Here is a 16,104-nt window from a genome sequence, read left to right as displayed (position 1 = left end):
AGAGCTTTTGCTCTCATGTGCCACCTAGTTCTTTATTGTAGTTAGGGTTGCCATATTGCCCAGTTAGCCGGGTTTTACCTAGATTCTATCCATGCCACCTGGTGCCCGCTTAGTCCATTACGTAGTCCAGATTCTCAGCTTTCATTTTTTAAAAACAGCTAGTCTCTAGCTCTTGTGGATCCAGAGATAGAAGGCAAAATGTGGATGTAGTTTCCTGCCCATTTTGCCCAGACTTCCAATGGAAAGTATTTAGAGTTTTCACCATAGAGATGACCAGGGCTTTAGAGCGATGCCAGTCTCCATCCATAAAGCCCATAAGCCTACGTCACTTCCTTGCTTTTTCTTTTAGAGCTTTGGCGGGTGCATGTGCTGCCCGCAAGTAATTTTTTGTTGTTACTACAGCTGCCCCTTGCTTGGTCAGGTTGCTATGGTGAGTCTTGCGTGTGAGTTGAGTTGTGCCGTGGGCCCTTATGTGTGTGTGTGTGGGAAGACTGGCAGCTCCTGAGTCCCAGGTAATGTTCAACCCAAAGAGATCAATGTAAGAGCACACTTTAGTCATAGAGGAAGTCCTGCTAATCTCTTGTCTAGTCTACAAAATCAAGTCTAAAATCCTTCCACAATTTCTGTAAAAGATTTAAAACCTTTTATCTTGGGTAACTCTAATATCACACCAATGTTCTACACAGACTTTGATTTGTAGTTTATAATAACATTCTCCTGTGTAGTACACGGCTACAAACTGCATTGATCACATATTATAGCCATTCTATCCCTGTGTTATCCTATAAGTTTTTTTAAACAGAGCTAAAAAAGATGAGGAGTAAATATTAAATGTAGAGGGACAAAATATAACTTTTTAGAGAAACAGAATAAATGTGTTTATTACTGTAGTAGAATACAGTAAGGCGCCGCTTTTCGGCAGCCCGCTTTTCGGCATTCCGCTAATACGGCGGCTTTCAATTAGAGTAAGGCCCCACTCATACGGCACTTGTTCCGCTTTTACGGCGTTTTTCAGGCGTCGGGCACCATTTTATTGACAGAGGTCTGCTTTTCAGCGGGTTTCGCTTTGAGGCGGGGGTCTGGAATGTAACCTGCCATATGAGTGGGGCCCTACTGTATATGATCAGATTGTCTCTTTAGATGTACTTTTAAATATACTTTAGATGTGCTTTTTGAGACTAGTAAACTTGTATCATTTACAGTGCAATCCAATACATGTCTACTCAAGTAAGCTCCATTGGGTTCAATGAGATTTACTCCCAGGTAAGTGTGTATTGGAATGCAGCCTTGATTATTTTTTATGTTTGTTAGATTTTCTATGTATATATTTTTTTTAAAAAGAGATGTGGAGAAATTCAAATAGATTTTGTTCATTTTCTTTCACTACCTCATACTGAGGATATGGTCAGAATTCCCCATAGCCCTGGAATATATTGTTATTGTTCCCAGTTAAGGCTATTCTGCCTGCCTCATTTAGCATAGATGTTCAGTGTAAAGTTTCACAAGTCAGTGAGAGGTATTTCATATATTTTACAGTCTTCTGTACAGTCCAACATCACGGGATTGCAATACAGAACTAGTAAGCTACAACAGACGTTAAAGAACTGAAAGGAACAAAATCAGCAGGGAAATATTATTTACAAAGTTGGACCAGTAGCACAATGGATTTAGATCTAGAACTTATAGTATTTCTAAAATTATTATCTGAATTTTGACTTGTTTTTAACAGTGGAAGGGCAGGATATAAATCCTCTTAATAAATAAATATTCCATAGTATTAGAAACTGAAGTCTAGGCATTTAAGGCTAAAAATGTAAGATGTTTTTTAAAAAAAGATTCCTCATATCCTCCGCCAGTTTTTGGTGGTAATTACTAGGCACAAAAACAAAACAACTGGACAATGCAACCATTAATATACCTAATTTACATAATTGCATAATATGCAAAATAGCCTGCCTAGATTTGTGGAACTGGAATATGGCAACCCTAACTGTAGGAAACAAGTACTGAACTAGATATGCCAGGTTTGAGCCAGCAGGGCTGTCCTTGTTAGAGTTGCCGGGTCAGAAGCATGCCAAACCCTGGGATTTCAGGGGCGGGCCCTAATGATGTCACAGGGGACGGACATAATACATTAAGCATCAGCCACAGTTGCTTGGAGCATACCATTCAAACAAAAACATTTCTCTGATTGGAAATTAAAATAGAAATCTTAGCTAAAAGATGGTGTTCCCAGGTCCAGCTGAAGTGACGGAATCATTCCTTCTCACCTCCTTAGGGAGCCTAGGTAGGGAACATTTAATCTAGCCTACTTGCTTCAGGCAAGAAGGGTTTAAGTGCCCTCAGGCCAGTCAAAAGAAGGCCATTTCTCCCATGCTTACCCTGCTATAAACTCACTTTGACAGCCAACCCAATTTCAGTGAGTAAATGAGAAAACACACATGGTTTGGTCTACCTTCACAGGCAGTAGCTTGGGAACAACAGTTGCAGCCACATTTCCTAGTATGTGAATTCTCTTTCACCACTATTGGAAAAGAAATAAGATGATTTCCTAAATGCAATACCATGCCAACCACAACAAGATTCCTATGAGTAAAGCAGAAAACTCAGCATGCCACACCAAGTCAGGAATCCTAACCAAAAACTAAAACTAAAAAATCATGTCAGCCAAGGTCACAGAAATCCACATACAGCACAAGCTGCAGTTAGTACAGAATGCTGTGGCACAATTGCTGACGTGAGTGAGACCCTATCAACACTTAACACCGCTGCTCTGAAATCTGCACTGGTTGCTGATCTGCTACTAGGCCAAGTTCAAGGTATGCTTTCCATGTTATGGTGCCACATAGTACTTGTTCTGCTCTTATAAGAAACTGATGCTTTAGTGTGGCAGCACCTACCATTTGGAACTCCCTGCCTATTGACAATAGGCAGGCACCTTCGTTGTACTCTTTTCAGTGCCTGCTAAAAACAGTTTTGTTTAGGCAAGCCTCCCTCGGCATATAAACACTATTCTGTTTTTTTACTTTTTTTTAACTCATTGTTGATTTTATTATTTTGAATGTTTTTAAATACCTGTCTTTAATTGTTTTTGCCAATAATTTTTTTGTTTTAATTCCTTCTGTAAGCCACTTTTAAGGTCTTCTCTTTTTTTTTTACAATAAAGCAGTATATAATAAACATGTAAAAAGTACATAAATAAATTTTGGAGTCACTATGACCCTTGGGTCTCTTTCCTCTTTTAGGAACAAAGAAATCTACTTGATACTGACTCAGGCCATTTGGTCCTATCCAACTAAGTACTGATGACATCGGCTCTCCAGGATTCCAGGCAATAGTCTTTTCCAGATATTGAATGTTGGACCTTTGCATGCAAAACACATGCTCTACCACAGAGCTAAAGCCCTTTCCCTATTTAAAAAAGTATATTTTACAATGGTTCTTTTCAATTCACTAATGAATGCACAGCACAGCACAGCAGACCTACGGCAGATCCTCACCATGCATTTAAAGTACATTCAACACACATTGGAAGCACATAAATCTCACCACATGATAATGGGAACTGTTGCTGGTTAAGGGTGGTGGGAACTATGTGAGGGGGAAACGATACTTCCCAGGGTTCTATGGGGGAAGTTATGCATTTTAAATTGAGTTGGATGTGCTTTAAATATGTAAGTTTACTTGGTGACCATCTCTCAGCCTAATCTGCCCTCAGGATGAAAACACCAGAGGGGGACCATGACTACCCCAAGGAAGAAGGGCACCCTTAAAATGTAGAGGAAATAATCATGTACAACCATAGTGTGAAATCAGATACTTATAAGACATAGCATGAAGAAATATTTATATAAGCATGACTGTCAAAGATGGTTATCATTTACACAACCTGTAAAGATGTTTATGGTGCAATCCTATGCATGTTTACTCAGAAGCAAGTCCCAATGTTTTCAATGGGGCTTACTCAAACAGGACAGTGTGCGCAGGACTGCAACCTCAAGTGATAAGGAACTTCACTCACCCAACCCAAAATTCAGAATCATGCCACTTTAAGATGTTTTGCAACTGTTTTATACCTGTTTTTATGGTTATTGGATTTTAAATGGATTTATTTCTTATTGTGAGCTGCCTTGGTTTCCAGTAGTGTTGGAATGGCTTTTTAATATGTTTTTAAACCTTTTAAAAAATAAACAATATGTTTTTAACCTTTTTTAAAAAAGATGTCTTGAAAGCTTTTAAAAAATGTTTTAAAGATGTTTTGTTTTAATGTATTTTAAAGTCTGTTTTTATGATGTTTTAAAGTGTTTTTAGTGCTTTTGTTTGCTGCCCTGGGTGCCCACTGGGAGGAAGGGCGGGATATAAATGAAATAATAAATAAATAAATTGCCAACACTACTTCACAGGGTTGTTGGAAAGATTCCATATCCAACACACTGGAGATGTAAAAATACATACACCCCTTATAATTTATTTATTTATTTATTATACTTGTATACCGCCCCATAGCCGAAGCTCTCTGGGCAGTTTACAGTAACTAAAAACAAATACAATTTAAAATACATATTTTAAAAAACAATTTAAAACACAATTTAAAAATTTAAAATAATATAAAACACATGCTAAAATGCCTGGGAGAAGAGGAAAGTCTTGACCTGGTGCTGAAAAGATAACAGTGTTGCTGCCAGGCGCACTTCGTCAGATAATAATTCCATAATTTGGGGGCCACCACTGAGAAGGCCCTCTCCCTTGTTGCCATTCTCTGAGCTTCCCTTGGAGTAGGCACCCAGAGTAGGGCCTTTGATCTTGAACGTAGTGTACGGGTGGGTTCGTACTGGGAGAGGCGTTCCATCAGGTATTGTGGTCCCAAGCCGTGTAAGGCTTTATAGGTCAAAACCAGCACCTTGAATCGAGCTCGAAAACATAAAGGCAGCCAGTGCAAGCGGGCCAGAATCGGTTTTATATGTTCGGACCGTCTGGTCTCTGATACCAATCTGGCCGCTGCATTTTGCACAAGCTGCTGTTTCCAAACCGTCTTCAAAGGCAGCCCCACATAGAGTGCATTGCAGCAATCTAATTTAGAGGTTACCAGAGCATGGACAACTGAAGCCAGGTTATCCCTGTCCAGATAGGGTAGCTGGGCCACCAACCGAAGTTGGTAGAAGGCACTCCATGCCACTGAGGCTACCTGAGCCTCAAGTGACAGAGATGATTCTAGGAGAACCCCCAAGCTACGAACCTGCTCCTTCAGGGGGAGTGCAACCCCATCCAGGACAGGTTGGACATCCACCATCCGGTCAGAAGAACCACCCACTAGCAGCATCTCAGTCTTGTCTGAATTGAGCCTCAGTTTATAAGCCCTCATCCAGTCCATTGTCGCAGCCAGGCACCAGTTCAGCACATTGACAGCCTCACCTGAAGAAGATGAAAAGGAGAAATAGAGCTGCGTGTCATCAGCATACTGATGGCAATGCACTCCAAAGCTCCAGATGACTGCACCCAACGGTTTCATGTAGATGTTGAACAGCATGGGGGACAGAACTGACCCCTGTGGAACCCCATATGGAGAGTCCAGGGTGCCGAGCAATGTTCCCCAAGCACCACCTTCTGGAGCTGACCCGCCATGTAGGAGCGGAACCACCACCATGCAGTCCCTCCCACTCCCAACTCAGCCAGTCTCCCCAGAAGGATACCATGATCGATGGTATCAAAAGCTGCTGAGAGATCAAGGAGAATCAACAGAGTCACATTCCCCCGTCTTTCTCCCGACAAAAGTCATCATACAGGGCAACCAAGGCTATTTCTGCGCCAAAACCAGGCCTGAAACCCGACTGAAATGGATCCAGATAATCGGTCTCATCCAAAAGCAACCACTCGTTCAAGGACCTTGCCCAGGAATGGAACATTTGCTACCAGCCTATAGTTATTAAGATTTTCTGGGTCCAGGGAGGGTCTCTTCAGGAGTGATCTCACTACTGCCTCTTTCAGGCAGCCAGGGACCACCCCCTCTTGCAGACAGGCATTAATCATCTCCCTGGCCCAGCTGGCTGTTCCATCCCTGCTAGCTTTTATTAGCCAAGAAGGGCAAGGATCCAGCACAGAAGTGGTTGCACAAACCTGTCCAATAATAGTTTATTGTCAAAACCAGTTGTTCATTGCAGGACATTTTCTAAAAAAAGAAATCAGTATTAATTTCCTACAAAAAAAAAAAGCAGTGACACCTAAGTAAGCCCTGCCTAATTGCTTTAAAAATTAGGATTGGAGGGGGAGAGAAAGATTTATAACACAAACACAATATTTGCTATGTTCACTCAAAAGTACCAAAAGCAGGGCTTACTTCAGTATCACTGTTTTTATTATGTAGGAAACGAATACTGATTTTATTTTTTTAATGTTCTGCAATGATAACTGGTTTTGACAATAAACTATTATATGGGGTGTATGTATTTTTATATCTCCAATGTGTGTGTGTGTGTGTGTATGGGAATCTTTCCAACAACCCTGTGAGGTAGGGTTGCAGTCTGGAAACAAAGGCAGCTCACAATAAGAAATAAATCCCTTTAAAATCCATAACCATAAAAACAAGTATAAACAGTTGCAAAACAGCTTAAAGTGGCATGATTCTGAATTTTGGGATTGATGAGTGAAGTTGCTTATCACTTGAGGTTGCAGTTCTGTTCCTGTTTGAGTAAAGCCCCACTGAATACATTAGGACTTGCTTCTGAATAAATAAACATAGGATTGCACTATAAATATCTTTACAGGTTGTGTAAATAACAAACATATTTGATAGTCATGCTTATACATATTTCTTCATTTTTCATATTTTGGTTTTTGGTTAGGCATCCTGACTGGTTGTGGGATGCTTAGTTTTCTGCCTTACTCGTAGGAATCTTGTTGTGGTTAAACCCACTGATGATGCACCTTGTTGGTTGCATGGCAGTTTGTTTCTTGCCCAATAGTAGTAAAAGAGAATTCACACACTGGGCAGCGTGGCTGCAATTGTTGTTGTTCCCAAGCTGCTGCCTATGAAGGCAGACCAAACTATGTCTGTTTTCTCTCTGTTAATTATTCACAGGAATTGGGTTGGCTGATGAAGTGAGTTTATAGCAGCCCACAGGGGAGACAGAAAAGGGTAAAGAATCTTCTTATTAATTACTTAGACCTCTTTCTGAAGTGGATCTTTGCAGAGGATCCCTAGTCAAGCTTTACTAACAACACAATCCAAATGATATCTACTGAGAAGTAAGTCTTATTGAGGTCTATGGGGCTTAGTCCCTTAGTAAGTGTGTTTAAAATTGCAACTCTTCGGGGGCATCCATCTTTATTCCAGAGTGCTCCCATCTAACATCTCCACAACGCTAGGCTCCTTTCTTCCAACAATAGCCTTCTGGTGCCTGGCCTGGCCTGGCCTGAGGGCACTTGAACCCTTTTTGCCAGAAGCGAATTGGCTAGATTAAATGTTCCCTACCCAGGATCCATCTTTTAGCTAAGATTCCTATCTTAATTTCCAATCAGATAAATGTTTTTGTATGAATTGTATGCACCAAGCAACCGTGGTTGATGCTTAATGTATCATGTTTAATGACATCACTTGGACCTGCCCCACGGCATCACTTGGACCCACCCTGTGACATCACTTGGACCCACCCCGTGATGTCACTTGGACCCACCTCATGGCATCACTCAGGCCCACCCCCACAATCTCAGGGTCTGGGATGCTTCTGACCTGGCAACTCTAGCCTAAAATTATATATCAAAAGGGTATGGTGTATAATTTTATATTAAAAGGGCAGGGCCTATAATTTGATATTAAAAGGGTGTGGCTAATAAATTTACATCAAAAGGTCAAGGTCTATCATTTGATATTAAATTAATATTACATTGATATCCAAGGGGCTGGGCTATTAAAAAGGGGTGGGGACAGGAGGTGGGATTAGGGGGTGTTCTTGCTTCCTATTGACTGATGCAGTTCTCAATTTCTGTTGGCTGGCTAGACTTGTAAAAAAGGAGATTGATGAATACTATGCTGTATTTCTTCTTTCTGGTCCTGGAGATGTAATGAAGTGAATTACCAAATTTTAATGACTTGGACTGGAACTAGTCCAGAACAACTTCAAGCACAACTGAAACTGATCAAAACTAGAAGCAAAATATTTAATGGGTTAATTTCCAGCTGGTCCTCATTGAATAATTAAAATAACAGGAGTCATTAAAATATGACTCCTGAAGCAGTGACCTATCAATATTTCAAAATGGGCTTGTTCGCTTGATTACTTCCTCTAGAATAGTAGCCTTAATTCGTTTGTTGTGAGCATCCTAGCAGCATATGATGGAGGCTAAACAAAGTTGGCAGGAAACTGATGCTAAATCATGGTGCTTTTTAAATCTCTGTTGTATGTGCTTAGAGAAGCAAAAATGCTTTTAGGAGTAACCTGTACAACTGCAATGCTTCTCTGAGTGGATATTTTGGGAGAGGTGATTTGAAGTGGTGGGACTTTTCTTACCAGTAGGAAAACTGCCTCATTACAGTTTAGCTTTATAGGCCATCCTATCCCAGGAATTCAAGATGTACTGTTTGGAATTGATTCCTGCCTATAAAGCCCATAACTTAAGTTGGACAAAGGTCTAAAGGAAATTTCTACCAAATAACCATCTGTAAATCCTCCTCCTCCTCAATGTATTAAACAAAAACTGTCTGTTAAAACATCCCATCCCATTTGTGAGTTGTGAAAAGGAGGAGAGAGGTGGTCCCTGTCTAAACCTGCAAGGAGTATTTTGACATGCCTGGCACACAACTAGGTAGGGCTTTAATTTTACTGTTTCAAATAGGGTTGCCAGGTCAGAAGCATCCCAAAACCTGAGATTTTAGGGGCAGGCCCTAGTGAAGTCATTAAGCATGATGCATTAAGCATCAATCACAGTTGCTTGGAGCATACAATGTAATTTTTTTTCTCTGATTGGAAATTAAGATAGAAATCTTAGCTAAAAGATGGAGCCTGGGTAGGGAACATTTAATCTAGCCAATTCGCTTCTGAGCTCCCGAGAACCAATACTGCAACAAGCAGACTCCCACTGGCCTTTTGTGGTGGAAATGGATGCCTCAGATGTAGCCATCAGAGCAGGGCCAGATTATCCATTAGGCTTAGTAGGCTGAAGCCTAGGGGCCCGGAGCTCTTGGGGGCCCACGATCCGTGGAAGCAGGACGATCCACAGATCATGGGACAAGAGCTTCCGAACTGCCCGCCATCCCCCCGCTTCACTTACCTTTTTCTCCGCTGTTTTTTGCGGTTTGCCATCAATCAAGATGGCGGCCAAGGTTTCCCTAAGGGGCTGAAGCCTCTGCCGCCATCTTGGTTGATGGCAGCAATGCGCATGTGTAGCACGCATGCGTGCCATCAACCAAGATGGTGGCAGAGGCTTCAGCCCCTTAGGGAAACCTCGGCCGCCATCTTGATTGATGGCAAACCTGCTTGCGCAGTGTGCGCAGTTGCAAAAAAAGCAGAAAGGTAGGTGAAGAGGGGGGATGGGATGGGACGGGACGCTGGGCGGCTCAGAACCAGCCTAGGGGCCCTCCTCAGCTAAATCCAGCCCTGCATCAGAGTGGTGTTGTTACAGCCCTCCAAGAAGGTGGGGGGCTACATCCTTGTGAATACGTCTCCCGCAAGCTGACTGACTGAACAAAATGATACTGTATGGGAGAAGGAGCTACTAGCCATCTGTGACGCATTCGAAACCTGGCAGCTCCTCCTAAAAGAAGCGTGACACATAGCGGATGTCCGCATTGACCACCAGAACCTCAACAGCCTCCACGGCACGCAAACTGAATCAGTGTCAAATGTACTGGTCCCAATTCTTCACCATGTTCCACTTTCACACTACCTATGTCCCCCATGCCCCGAACTGCAGAGCTGAAGCACCCTCCCAAAACCAGAGTACAACTAACCTCGGCCAGACCCACTTCTACGTCACATCATCTTCTTAGACAAGATGTGGCAACTGCCTGTCCAGACCTCTGGACTGAAGAGCTGCGCACTGCTCAGGAATAAGATCCATTTGCTCAATAATGGGATTGGGAGCTACAAGGGCCTCCTCAGGACTAGGCTCCAGGCTTCTCCCTAAGTGGGGTTTGCTCTATCACTATGAAGCTTTGTACATGCCCCCTGGTGAGCTTCAGGCCGAGGTCCTAAGGTAGTGTCACAACACCCTAGCTGTGGGGCACTTTGGGGTGTCTAAGACTCTGCAGGTGGTCACACGAGAATTTTGGTGGCCCAGAATGTTGAGAAATATGTATAGTCTTGTCCAACTTGTATGAGGGCCACGCATGCTCCTGTATGACCAGCTGGGCTGTTAGAGCCTCTACCTATGTCCAAAGAGCCTTGGAGAATGGTGAATTGGACTTTATCATGGATCTACTCCCTCCACAGGGAAATACTACCATTCTTGTGGTAGTTTATGCCTTCAGTAAAATGGCCCATTTCATCCTGTCTTTTGCAGACTGTAAGCCAGTACAGACTGCTCAACTATTCATCAAACACATTTTCTGGGTGCATGGTCTTCCAAACAGCCTGGTCTTGGACTGGGGACCCCAGTTCACCGCCCATTTTTGGTGCACCCTATTACAGCTGCTAGAAACTGAGCTACTGCTGTCTCTTGCATGCCAACCCCAGACAGACGGGCAGACAGAGAAAGTTAATGCCATCCTGGAACAGTACCTTCGCTGCTATGTCAATTATCAGCAGGACAACTGGGTGTCCCTCTTACCTCTCACAGAATTTTGCGTACAACAATTTAGTGTATGCCCCTACCCAACAGACTCATTTTTTCACCAATTATGGCTACCACCTTTGCACTTTTCACAATCCTACCACCACTCTGGCTGTCCCTGTGGCGGCGGAATACGTGCAAGATCTACAGGTGATGCAGCAGATACTACAAGAGCAACTAGCAAGGGCCAAGGCCACCTACAAGCGGGTCACCGACCAGCATCAGCAAACTGGTCCTGAAATACAGGTGGGGGATAAAATGTGGCTTTCCACACGTTACTTGCAAATGACTGCTCCCTGCCATAAGTTAGAAACTTGGCAGGTGGGGCCCTTCGAAGTAGAGGCACAGATCAATCCGGTAGCGTACTGCTTATGGTTACCTGCCTCCATGAACATCCATCTGGTATTCCACTGTTCGTTGTTAACCCTCAAGGAACCACCGCATCCATACCAGGCACCGAAATCACCACCAACTCCCATACTTGTTGATGGCCAGGAGAAATATGAGGTGGAGCAAATTCTTGACTCCCATCAGCGCCAAGGGAAGCTGCAGTACCTGATCCACTGGAAGGAGTTCGGACCGGAGGAAAAATCTTGGGAGGCAGTGCCGGATGTCCATGTGCCAGATTTGGTGAGAGAATTCCATGAACACTACCCTGGTAAACCCAAGCCTCCAAGGTAGGAGGAGGGTAAGCATGGAGGGGGGAACAATGTTGTAAGCCCCACAGAAAGGGGATAGAGTGGCGAGAGCAAGGAGAAGGAGGAGGACTTTGAATGGGATGATGGTTCCACTGAAGAGCCTATGGGTGTACTGGATTCTGAAAGTCCTCACACCATGAACAGCGACAGCACTGCCCCTATAGCTCCAGTTACCCACAAGGAGGCTCAGCCCAGTCAGGCAGTTGCTTCTCCTCCCAACATTCATTCCCTTCCAATGCCTGCTTCGCCACCACCACAGCACAGCTCCCTTCCCTTTGATGGGGAGGATCTTGCTGAGGTAGAGCAGCCACCCTTGCATCGTGCATGGAGGCAGGGCTGGCCCCAGGCATGTCGGGGCCCTTGGGCATTAGCTTGCCCCGGGCCCCAGCATGTGCACATGTGTGTGCGTGCATGTGCGGTCCCCCACGCCTCCCCACCTACCTGTCTCCGCTTCCTCTTCCCCTGGAGCTACAGGGGCTGCTGAGGGGCCCCTTTGCTCCCCTTCCGTGATCCACTGCAACAGCTGCGGATCGCAGGGCAGGAGCTTCCATCTGCCCACCATTCCCTCACCCCACCTACCTGTCTCCTGTCTTTTAGCACGCCATTAACCAAGATGGCGGACACAGTTTCCCTAAGGAGATGAAGCCTCCACCACGATTTGGTTGATGGCACGAGCGTGCATCTCTGCCATCAACCAAGATGGCGGCAGGGGCTTCAACACCTTAGGGAAACCTCGGCCACCATCTTCATTAAGGGCAATGCTAAAAGGCAGGAGACAGGTAGGTGGGACAAGGGAATGGTGGGCAGGCTGTTGCCGCAGATCGCGGAAGGGGAGCGGAGGGGCCCCTCAGGGGCCCCTGTAGCTCCAGAGGCCCTTGGGCCTGTGCCCCACCTGGCTGCCCTTTAGAACCGGCCCCGCATGGAGGCTGTTGTGCTGGCAAATTCAGTGTGCCCCCTCACCTCCTCAGAGGAGGAGCACGTGTGTGCACGCATTCTCAACAGTGACACTCAGTTCATGCAAGTAGGGTGCCTGCCCATCCTTACTTAAGCATGGTGAGTTGACTAGTTGCTGGGGACAATGTCTTAGCGCAGTATAATTGTGTCTAGTTACTCCTAGTAAAGATGCTGAATTCTGTGTAACCTGAAGTTGATTCATGAAGCACCCTGGATTGAAACTTTGTATTAAATCTACTAAAGAAAGGCATACCTCCGTGTTCGTGTCTGACTTCAGTAGGTTCGGGCAAGACATTGCATCTCACTGTTACACAGGGAGATCAGCAGCTCTAACCACAAGAAAATCCCCAATCAGCATTCAGGAATCCACCAGAATCCAGGGGCAGACCATCCTAACTGGTCCCCTACCCTTGCAGGGAGAAATTGGTACCATTAGCCCAAACTTCACCAGAAAGTATTCTGACCATGACAACAGGATCACAGAGCCCCCCTCCCCAATCTCCAGACTATCAGCCTTGCAACCAGAGGCAAAAGCCAAATTGAGGGTGTGTCTTGCACTACTTTGTGTTGGGCTGATGACCACATGAGACATGCTGTGCAGGCCATGAAGTCCTGAGCCAGACCAGTGAAAGCAACCTCAGCATAGACATTGAAGTCTCCCAGGACAATAGTCCTTGAGTTCTCCAACACTGCACCAGAGACCACCTCTGCCAGCTCAGCTGGAGAGGTTGCTGGGTAACAGGATGGGTGATATATCAGCAGTCTCTCCAATCTGGCCCTCAAGGCCAGCCCTCAAATGGAGAGGATGTCTGGCAATTAAAATACAATTAAACATCATACAACATACAGCACATTACAACTGTTACAATGGGCAAAAAAAATTAAGCAAGACCAATTTTCAGTTGGTCTGTGGGGAAAAAGGTTAGTAGACTGTTCTATTAGTAGACTGATGTAAATTCTCTATCAATTACACCCTGAAAACAATTCTATTTTCTTCATGAGTAAAACCACAAGCAGACATTTTACCACACCTTGACTGCAATTTGGTAGGGCTACCAAGGGCCAGAAAACATGCACACTAGCTCAGGGGATGCCATCGGGCAGTTCATGATTTAGATCTCAATCCAGTCACAATGAAGAAAATAGGAGCTGCACTGTCTATATTGCAGGGCCACACCAATTAGTTTTCTGCTGCTGAATGTTGTTGGCTCCCTTGGAAAAGTCTTCTTCTTCCTCCCCTGCCCACTCCAGCCTTCCCTCCCTCTTCTCCTCCTCCCCCGTGGTCAGTTTCACCTTTCCTAAACATGATTGCACAGGAATAAATCCCACTGAACTCAATAAATATGCAAATGATCAAACCTGTCCTCCCCTCCCCCTCCCACCTGCTCCCCTCTGCCCTTCCTCCTTCCCTCCCTCCTCCTCGGTGGTCAGTTTCACCTATACTAAGCATGACTGTGTGGGACTAAATCCCATGGAACTCAATAAGCATGCAAATAATCCATTCTCAGCAAACTTGCACAGGATCCCATTTCTTGCTTCCCGGGTTAAAAAGCAGAGAAATTCACTAATAGGCAAAAAACCTTGTGGTTTAAGATCGTACCTACAGCTATCAAACTTTAAAAAGCAGGGAAATTGGGCGGCTATAATGAATGGACTAGCGGAGCAGGAGACCCAAGTTCCTCTCTGAGATATTGTACTGCCTTACAAATTTGTAAAATGCAAACACAATTTGGGTTGGTCTTTCACAGTCCAATCCATGTCCTGTGTAGCTTGGAACAATCTGGTAATGTGCTGCTGAATGTATGGTGAGTGGTGCAATACCTGCAATCAGTCCAAATAACAGAAACAAGAGATGTGCTGTGCTGATCTTGTTTTAGCAAGGAGAAAGCAACAATATTAAGGCAGTTGATATAGTTCAGACAGTCACTTTAAATACATTTGATATACTTTAAATACGTTTAATGTACTTTGCAATTTTAGTGAAGTTTCCTATAGTAAATCATTTTCTTTTGCTTCTGTTTCTGATATAGTTCAGTTGATATAGTTCAGATAGTCACTTTAAATACGTTTGATATACTTTAAATACATTTGATGTACTTTGCAATTTTAGTGAAGTTTTCTATTGTGAATAGTTTTCTTTTGCTTCTGTTTCTGTGAATATGTGAAGTACAGCAACACTTTGCATAATTTACATGTTAAGAAACTCCAAAAACAATTGTGGAATAATGGCACTGACTATTCTGCAGAATAGTCTCCAATGGACATGACAAATATCTCAGTTTGCGCAATAGAAAACAGTGGGAAGTGAAATATATTCTAGCAGATTTCTAGGTGTGCTCTATGTTTTTAATTGACCATGCCCACCCTTCCTTAAGTGGGGTGGTTTAAGCATAGCAGGCTGAACCCATACATCTTGGGCAGGTGAAGTTTGGTTTCTGCTAGATTCATTGCTTAAGTAGCAACATATTGGAATCAGTCTGATTTTACATCAAACTGCAGTTTTGGATTCAACTGTTAATGTACCCAAAATAGAAATAGAACATAACCTCCAGTTTATACACAAAAGGCTGTCTTCACCATCATATGACACTGACCAATTAAAAGGCTTTGAAATTAATAAAAATAAATTTGACACAGATTTATAGGATGAATAACAAGAGAAATATGACTTTCTAGGTTAGATTCTCTGTAGAAACAGTAGTAACAAAAGAAAGAAGCAAAGTAAAAACAGCAACAAACATACAAAAATGTAATTCTCCATCTTTGGAGATGCAGTCCTGATTGCAGGTGTTGCCACCACACACCATATGCTCAGAGGCACATGTTACCAAATTTTTCCAAGCTACACAGCAAGTGGATTAGACTGTGAAAGACCAATCCAAATCGTATTTGCATTTTTACAAGGCTGTAGGGCAGTACAATATCTCAGAGAGGAGGTCAAGTCTCCTGCTCCCCTGGTACATTCACTATCTGCCCAATTTCCCTGCTTTTAAAAGTTTGATAGAAATATCTGTTGGCTATAGGTACGTTCTTAAACTGCAAGGTTTTTTGTTTTTTTGTCTATTAGTGAATTATTTATATAGCACCATCAGTATGCATAGCACTTTACAGAGGACAGATTCCTGCCCTGAGGAGCTTACAAACTAAAAATTAACATGGGAAACGACTAAGGAAGGGGGTGGAAGTGTAGGCAGGGGTAAACAGGGAAGGAATGTTTGACCGATTCAGTCAGATGTGCCATACGTAGTCTATTGTAGTCTGTTGTAGATGGTTGATCCATCCTTCCTTCCATGGGAAGACTACTTTATGGTCCCAGAAACATAAATCTCTTGTTTCAGAGGTAAAACTCCTTCAGGACTTATTCAGAGTACAGCTGGCAAGAGCACCGAGTGTAGTTTGTTTTCCAACTCCACTAACCTCTTTTTATTACAGATTGGCAGGAATAAAGAATATTAGATAAATAGCCATGCCCACGTCATCCAAGCCTCCCTTTCCTCCATTTTCTCACTGGTCTGTTCTGCCCTCCCTCCTTGCCAGCTCCAGCTTCACTCTCCATTGTATTTGCATAATTCAATGAAATGTCTGTCTGTCAAATTAGACCACTTTCAGTCTTACCAGAATCTTCTAAAAGGCCTAATTAAAAAGAATAACAAGAGGGGCTACCTTTTCAAAATAGATTACATTGACA

Source organism: Rhineura floridana, chromosome 6 (assembly GCF_030035675.1).
Source record: "Rhineura floridana isolate rRhiFlo1 chromosome 6, rRhiFlo1.hap2, whole genome shotgun sequence".
Classification (NCBI taxonomy): domain Eukaryota; kingdom Metazoa; phylum Chordata; class Lepidosauria; order Squamata; family Rhineuridae; genus Rhineura; species Rhineura floridana.
The sequence above is the reverse complement of the archived record's forward strand: the minus strand, read 5'-3'. Positions refer to the sequence as shown.